Source organism: Equus asinus, chromosome 11 (assembly GCF_041296235.1).
Source record: "Equus asinus isolate D_3611 breed Donkey chromosome 11, EquAss-T2T_v2, whole genome shotgun sequence".
NCBI lineage: Eukaryota > Metazoa > Chordata > Mammalia > Perissodactyla > Equidae > Equus > Equus asinus.
The window spans coordinates 12,419,530-12,427,593 of record NC_091800.1 but is presented as its reverse complement, the minus strand read 5'-3'; the positions used below and the strand labels follow the sequence as shown (position 1 = coordinate 12,427,593).

Below are 8,064 nucleotides of genomic sequence, written 5' to 3'. Positions count from 1 at the left end.
AGCCAACCTGAGAAGGCTACATACTGTATGATTCTAGCTCTACGACATTCTGGAAAGGGCAAAACTGTGGAGACAGTGAAAAGATCAGCGGTTGTCAGCGGTTCAGAGGTGCTGGGGTGGGTGGATAGGTGGAGCACAGAGGATTTTTAGGGTGCTGAGAAGCTATTCTGCTTGATCCTGTAATGGTGGACACATATCATTAAACATTTGTCAAAACCATAGAATTGTACAAAACAAAGAGTGACTTTAATGTAACCTATGGACTAAATAACAATGTATCAACGTTGGCTCATCAGTTGTAACAAATGTACCACACTAACCCAAGATGTTAACAATAGGGGAACATTTGGGGGGCCGGTGAGGGGGTTATGGGAACTCTGTGAACTATGTGCTCAGTTTTTCTGTAAATCTAAAACTGATCTAAAAAAAATAAAGTCTGCTTATTTTTAAAGAGGGAATTGATCGAGGCAGTAATCACCAATGGCTGCTAGCATATAAAAAGAGAAACAACTCCACGTTATGTGCCTCCTGATGGCAATACCATCCATAGAGTAATCTTACCAAAAAACAAACCAAAAACAAAAGAAAACTTGCACCTCATCAAGCCTTCAGCTCTAACTTCCAATTGGCAGCAAATCTCCTCGTATTGCAGAAAATACAGAGAACAAAGCAACACGTCCTACAACAGCACCGGGGTGCAATCAGCAAAATGCAGACTCCAGGAAACCCTACTGAGCAAAACACAGTTTCTTCAACAAATAATTTGTAAAGCAAAACAAAATAGAGATAGAAAGGGAAATCATGGATTCAAGGAGATTGAGGAAGGCTATCAAGCATTTGCAATATATGGATCTTACTTAGATCTCGATTCAAGGAAACAAACTTTAGGAGGAAAAAAGAACCCAAAACCTGTAATAATAAACATTTGTGAGATAGTTGGAAAAATGGAATACTCGGGTATTTTATGATATTAAGAATTATTAATATTTTTAGACATGATAATGGTATTGTAGTTTTATGTTTAAAATTAGAGTCCTCTTTTGGAGATAAATACTGAAATATGAATATGGATGAAATAATTTGTTGGCTAGAGTTTGCCTCCAAGAAGCAGGAGGCGGGAAAAGGGATAGAGGAGTAGATGAAGCAAGATCGACCACGAGTTGACTTGTTTTGAAACTGGGTGACAGGTCTCAGGAATCCTTGTACTATTTCAGGGGTGAGAAAACAAGGGCCTGTGGCCCAAAGCAGCCTGCCACCTATTTTTGCACTGCTAATGAGCAAAGAACGATCTTTACATTTTTCAATGGTAGAAAAAAATAAAAAGAAGACTATTTCATAACATGTGAAAACTATACGAAATTCAACTGTTAGCGTCCACAGACAAAGTTCCCCAAGAACATGGCGACGCTCATTCCCGTGCTGTCTCCAGCTGCTGTTCTGCTAGAGACGCAGAGTTGAGTAGTCGAGGCAAGGAAAAATAATGCTCTCCACTGAACCGCTTCTCAAAGAGCTCCCCACTTTTGCCATTTGGCAAAACACACCCCATGCCTCATCTATCCTCCTGGGTCCCTCCTGTTATCCAATTCACAAGGTGCCTATTCCATTGTGAAATGATATTTTTCACTAAATTAATCTTGACCCTAAGTCCGGGGTTGAAATTGCAACATTAGCACATATATGGCTTGGCAGCCCAGGCTGGATTCTCATATTAAATTCTCCACCGGGAGCCATTCTTTGATTATCTGCACCAGGCTGATACTTAAGCAAACGAAACTGTATATTAAAGCTATGTACACTTTTGTGACCCGTGGCAGCTGTGCACTGGAAGATTGGTGGGACTTTCACGAAAGCCGCCAATTTAGACCCATTACTTGTGATTCGGAATTCTCCCGCCGCAGGTGCCTGCCCAGCTCTGGGCTGTCTGCCGGCGTTTCTGCTGAAGTCAGGCAAATGGTGCAAACGACCCGCCAGGAAACAGTGCCTCGGATTCCGGCCTTGGCTCCACTCTGCGGCAGCCGCTCCACAAATCCTGTGTTGTCAGTTCTCATGACAAATCTGGCCCTTTGGGGGAGGTTTCTGGAAGTTAATTGGGACGGGAAGAGAAATGGCAGAAATGGCATGCCTTCAGACAAGAGCCTCCGGATGGAGCCCTCCACACCTGCCTGTAGCTGGCGCTCACTCTGCTGCAGCCGCCTATCACCAGCAGTGTGCCTTGTGTGACAGCTTATGGTTTGGACTGCTGTATGAGTGCTCACAGCAGAACTTGGCAGCATCCAGCTGGTGTCAGAGAGAATGTCAGGCAGGCCCTGGTCATGCCTTGTGTGGCCTCTGCCACCCCTCTGGCAGGGCCTGCTGGCCTGGCACCACGCCCTAGGCAGGAGGTTTCATACCGGACCCCGGTGCGCCCAGGGAATCACTTAGATGGTTTTTCTCAGTAGCTTACTCCCCACTGATGCTGGCTTCAAGGCGGCTCTGGGAGGATGGCCTGGTGTGTGTGCGTGTCTCCCTGATGCCAAAAGCATGGGGTGTGGAGGTTCCCCGCAGCTACTTACTGTCTGGGCTCCTTGAAGAATGAGGATGGAGAACTCCAGCAGTGATGAAGAGTCCAGTTACCCAACAAGCCCATCGCCTGCTTTCAGTGTGTCAGGAAGCCATGTGCTCGGTGTGGTGCTGGCCTCCCTCGGGCAGGAATTGTAGCCCCACTGGGCTGCACTCGGCCTCGAGCAGACGGTCACCTACTCAGGACAAGCCTGTCTGTAAAAATCCCAGAGTGCTTGGGTGAAGGTGGAGGTGGGCTCATTTAAACAAACAGTCCAGGAAGCAGTGAGAGACTAAAATGAGAATAAAACCCAAAATTCATGACCCAGGCCCCATGTGATCCAGCCTCTGCCTTTCTCTCTACCTCGTTTTGTGCCACTTTCCTTCTCTCCATACCTTATCTCACATTGGTCTTTATTCAGGAGCCCGAACATGTCTTACAGCCTCAGGGCCTTTGCACATGTTGTCCCCTCTGCCTGGAATGCTTCATGCTCCCCTTCTCCACCCTCTGCTCTCTCCCAGGCCTGACCTCCACTTTGCTCTGCCTGTAGGCCACCCCTCCTCTTCCCTTAGGCCCTGGGGGAGAGCTCCCCCACCTCTACTCCCTCAGACTGTTCTGTCTCAGTCCTATTTTTGACTCCTTCCTAGCCCCTGATACAACTTGCAGTTGTCTCACTTATCGTTTTTCATATTCATTTTTGTCTCTATCTCCCACAGCTAGCTCATCATTTCCTTCAGGACAGGTCCTGTCTGAGTTACTTCCCGTGGTACACCCAGCCCCTGGGACAGAGCCTGGATGTAGCACGTGCTCACTAAATGTTCACTGCATAAATGAATGACTGAGTCAGCGGTCACTGCATTAGATTTTGCTCCTTATTCTCATCCCCTTTACAGATAGGCTAAGTGATGTTCTCAGGGTTTTGTTTTTCAATTTGTACATTTTTCAAGGCCTTTCGTTTCATCTCCTCCTCCTCGTTCTGTCTTCTGGCCATTCTGATGCTCATTAACAATCCTTATCACAGAGTGGGCAGAAGGAGTCATTTGCTCCTCTTAACTGATCCCACACAAGACTTGTTCAGACCAGCGTGCTAATTATTGACTAAACTATCATTTTGGAATTATTTATCATTTTAATTATACATAAGATTTCCATCCACTCAGAGCAGACACTTGTATTAATCAGAATAGGCCAGTCACTGCAACAAATAACCCCCAAACCTCAGCAGCTTGAAGTGACGCAGTGAAAGCGTATTTCACACTCACAGGAAGCCCAGCACCAATGTTCCGGATCACACAGTGCTCCCCTAAGGAGGGACTCAAGGATCCTTCCATCACATGACACTTCCATCCTCAGCACCTGGCCTCCCAGCTGACCAGGGATGGGCAGGAGCGTGGGGAGACACCTGGACACCTCACCCTCTTGGCCAACAGTGACGCGTGCAGCTTACCCCCAGCTCCGTTAGCCAGACAGTTGCATGGCCCCACAGCCATCCGCGGGCTGAGCATTGGGCAGGAGAGATGGATGCCTGGTGGGCAGCCTCTTCCAGCAGGAGCTCTCAGAAGGGGAGCATGAGTGGCCCTGTCACAGCATAGGTCACAGAGCATAGGAAAGAACGTTCGATAACTTCTTGACATGCCCCACTGCTCACACCCCCTCGGAAGAACCAGGTGTGCTACAGGTGCCAGGGCCCCCGCCCCACAGCATCACCCTCCCTCGAGCTGCGCCACATGGCAGCCCCGTCTAAGAACTAGCAGGACTTCTCAGGTGCCTCCATTCGCCTCCTCAGCTGCCTTCCTCTCCCGGCCTTTGCCTGACGTGGCCCTGCTGGCCGCCCCGTCCCTCACGCAGGATCCTGTCGGGCCCATCAGCCCAAGAGCGCTTCATTTGGTACACAATCCTTTCCTCTCTCTCTTCTCTCATCAAATTCCCCCTTCTCCAACTTGGCTCATATCTGGGTGCTGGGAAGACAGCAGTCCTCCTGACTTACTCTCAACAGGTCCTGAAGGAATGACACCACCCACTCGGACACACTTGCCTTGATGGCAGGAGGCTGGCAGCAGACGCAGATCTGTGCAGACAGAACTGCACTCAGATGGTCACACAGAGGGAAAGAGCCACAGACCACCAGCACGAGGGGCCTGCACATCAGTGAGGAAGGCTTCCGGGCGCCCTTTAAATCACACCAGGCAATTGCCCTCTGTTTAAAAACATAATTGTGTTACCACTCAGGTGTGGCGAGGCCAGCAGATCAAGAGACAAATGTCATTGTAGAAAGTCTGTGACTAGCAGAGCCCAAGAGGAGGAGGCACGCAGGGCCACCAGGAGGCCCAGGGTCGTCAGGAGGCAGAGAGAGAGGTGGCAACAGGGGCAGGAACCTGCGCTGCGGCTCTTTTCAGGAAGGAGTGGACAAGGCAGGGTGAGCGGGCTTAGGGCTGGCTGGCCTGCACCACTCCAGCAGGCTTGAGGGGTGGGTAGGGCTGTCTCTAGTTCGCTGGTCTCCGGCCGGGGTGATTAGGGCCGGACAATGCAGGCCTGGAGCGTAAGAGCGATGGAAGAGGCAGGCAGCTGGGAGGTGGGCTCCTGCCTGGCTGGTCTCTCACCGGCAAGGTCCTGACTCCCTCTAGGAACTGGCTACTGTGGGAGGGGCAGCCCCTCCAGGGTCAGCGAGGCCCACAGGGCAAAGCATCAGAAAATACAAAAAATAAAAGACTTGATTAATACACTTTCTTCAACTAATCAAGCTAGTTAGCGCAGTTCAATAGATGACAGTCCCATCTAGTGGCAAAAGGTACATTTGGAGGCAATGACTTGCCTTCAGATGGATCATTTGTACACACCCCTCCCTCTCCCTCATGCCCTATCCCCACATCCAGCCCACCAGGGAGTCCCACTGGCTGCACCCCCAAGACACCAGACCTGCCTGTGTCTCTGCTGGGCCCCAGCCAAGCCCCCGCAGTGGCCCCCTGAACTGCAGGAGAAGCCCTCCGACCCTCCATAATCTGTTCACAGAGCAGCCAGAGAGGGGGCTGCGCTACTGTTTTGTTCTGTCTGTTTGCAGTTTAAAGGGTTCTTTTTCCATTTTGTTTCTTTTGCAGTTTAAAGAGTTCTTTTGTAAACCTTGACTGCGATTTTCAAGAATACACAAAACAAAAGAGAACGCAATACCCCTGCGCTCACCACCCAGCTTCAACACTGATCAACTCACCGCGGCCTGGTTTTAACTCTACCCCAGCCCACCTTTCCCCTCTCCGCACACTATTTTGCAGCAAATCCTTGACAACGGAGGATCTTTATAAACAAATCAGATCAAGGTACTTCCTAGCTTAAAAATCTTCCGCGCCTCCCAAGGCATTTACAACGAAGCCTACACCTCACTGTGGCACCCAGAGCCACGCTCACCACTCTGGGGTCACTTCCTCCCTCTGCCCCAGCCTCCTCCACCTTTCTGTTCCTTGGACTCACTGAGCCTGTCCCTACCTCAGTGCCTTTGCACCTGCTGTCCCACTACCTAGACTGCTTACTGCCCTACATGTACATAGTTGGCTCCACCTCAGCATTCACATCTCAGCTCGGATGGCACCCCCTCTGAACGGCCTTCCCAGTGAGTCCATCCCTGGCCGCCCTCCCACCTCTCACCAGCCAGTCTCCACCATAACTCTCTGAAAGTACTTTGCTTGTTTAAAACATTTGCTTGTTCTAAAACTAAATCTCCAGAAAAGCAGAAACTTTGTCTCTTTTGTTCAATGTTATAGCCCCAGGGCTGGCCTAGTGCTTGGAAGATAATAAGTACTTACTATTTGTTGAGTAAAAACAAACAAAGCAGAATAAAAGTGAAAAGTATTCACTTTAGGGCAGTTTTTTGCCACCTGGTAACATAGTGGTTGAGTTCCTGCGCTCTGCTTCAGTGGCCCAGGGTTTGCGGGTTCAGATCAGGGGTGCAGACTGGCACGGGGCTCATCAAGCCATGCTGAGGCGCGTCCCACATACAGCGTGGAGGAGGATTGGCACAGATGTTAGCTCAGCGACAGTCTTCCTCACCAAAAGATAAAAATTAAAAAAAATTAAGTAGGGGGCTGGCCTGGTGGCACAGTGGTTAAGTTCGCACGTTCTGCTTTGGCAGCCCAGGGTTCGCCATTTCAGATCCCGGGTGTGGACCTATGTACTGCTTGGCACACCATGCTGAGGCAGGCGTCCCACATATAAAGTAGAGGAGGATGGGCATGGATGTTAGCTCAGGGCCAGTCTTCCTCAGTGAAAAGAGGAGGACTTGCAGCGACTGTTAGCTCAGGGCTAATCTTCCTCAAAAAAAGAAGAAGAAGAATCTCAAATAAATAACTAAATAAAAAATTAAGTAAATAAAATGGACTTTCCTGGGGCACTTAAAATTAACTGATTTAATTAAATATCATTTGTTAGGAAAGATATATTTATACAAATTTATTTTGGGGGAAAAAAACCCTTCTTCTCAAGCAAAGATGTCTGCATCTGTGAAAGATCCTAGAGACCTGAGTTCGGATTCTGCAGACAGGGACAGGAAGTCAGGGACGACATGACGACTTCTAGTCCTTAGAAGAAGAACGGAGGCACCTGTGGTTTATAAAGTTCAATCAGATGACGAGACCACATGCTCCAGCTCTCATTGTCATGACATGCCAGAAAAAAAAAGCCTCTAAGGAGACAAGATTAATGAATTCTGGAATGAGAAGCAAAAGATAAAAATTTAGGTTCATTGAAGAAAAGCCTCCATTGAAGGCCTTTGAGTGCGGGGAGATCCTCTTGGATGGAACTCAAATTGTGAAGTGAAATCACATCGTGCTTTTAAATATTTCGTATCGTGTTTTAAAACAAATAACCACATAATTTTCAAACAGTGAAAATCTATCCCCCAAAATACTCCTTTCTCCCCAGTCCCGCGCCCCACACTCCACCGTCTACGCAGCCCGCCCTCCCCCGCCTCCTTCCATCCAAGCTCCGGGTCTTTAGAACCCCGTTCCCTCTGCCTTCCGCCTGCAGGAAGATCTCTGCAGAACGGACGTCCAGTATTCCTGAAGGTGAGCGCACACTGCTTGACCCCAACCGCGCGTAGTAGGAAGGTTTCCTACTTACCGCACTTGGATGAATCAGAGGCGTCTGAAGCCCCTCGGAGGGCATCCTCCCAGAGGGCGCGGCGCCCGCATCCCCGCTCCGTTGCCCGAGTCCGCAGACGGCCAAGTGCGGCCGGCGGCACCCACGCGGGCGCGGCCTCCTCTCCTGCTGGCACCCGCTCCCTTTCCCGGCGGCCTGGCGGGGTGGCGGCGGCTCCGGCCTCCCCGGGGACACGGCCGGCGGGGAGGAGAGCGGCGGCACCACGGACTCAGGCGCTGGGGGACGCGCGGGGCCGGGCAGCCGCCAGCGGGAAACCCTATGCGGATGGAGCGCGAGGCCCCAGGAGAGCTGCAGGCCTCCCGCCTCCTGTCCTGAGGTGGAGGTGATGGGCTGCGCTGGCCTGGGCTGGCCTGGGGAATTGAGGGCTGAAGTTTCTTTAA

The 8,064-nt window shown here is 50.4% G+C and overlaps 1 long non-coding RNA gene across 2 annotated transcripts; it reads right to left on the bottom strand.

The window, feature by feature from the left end:
• Nucleotides 1-226: 226 nt before the first annotated feature.
• On the bottom strand, nucleotides 227-7,777 carry LOC139046561 (uncharacterized). Of its 2 annotated transcripts, XR_011506702.1 has the most exons (4): nucleotides 7,646-7,777; nucleotides 6,334-6,568; nucleotides 2,553-2,754; nucleotides 227-2,076 (listed from the first exon to the last, which is right to left on the bottom strand). It is a non-coding gene; the product is annotated as an uncharacterized lncRNA (long non-coding RNA). The 2 variants fall into 2 exon arrangements; XR_011506704.1 differs by lacking the exons at nucleotides 6,334-6,568; nucleotides 7,646-7,777 and adding an exon at nucleotides 3,987-4,117 and having other exon boundaries at nucleotides 229-2,076.
• Between the last annotated feature and the right edge of the window lie 287 nt (nucleotides 7,778-8,064).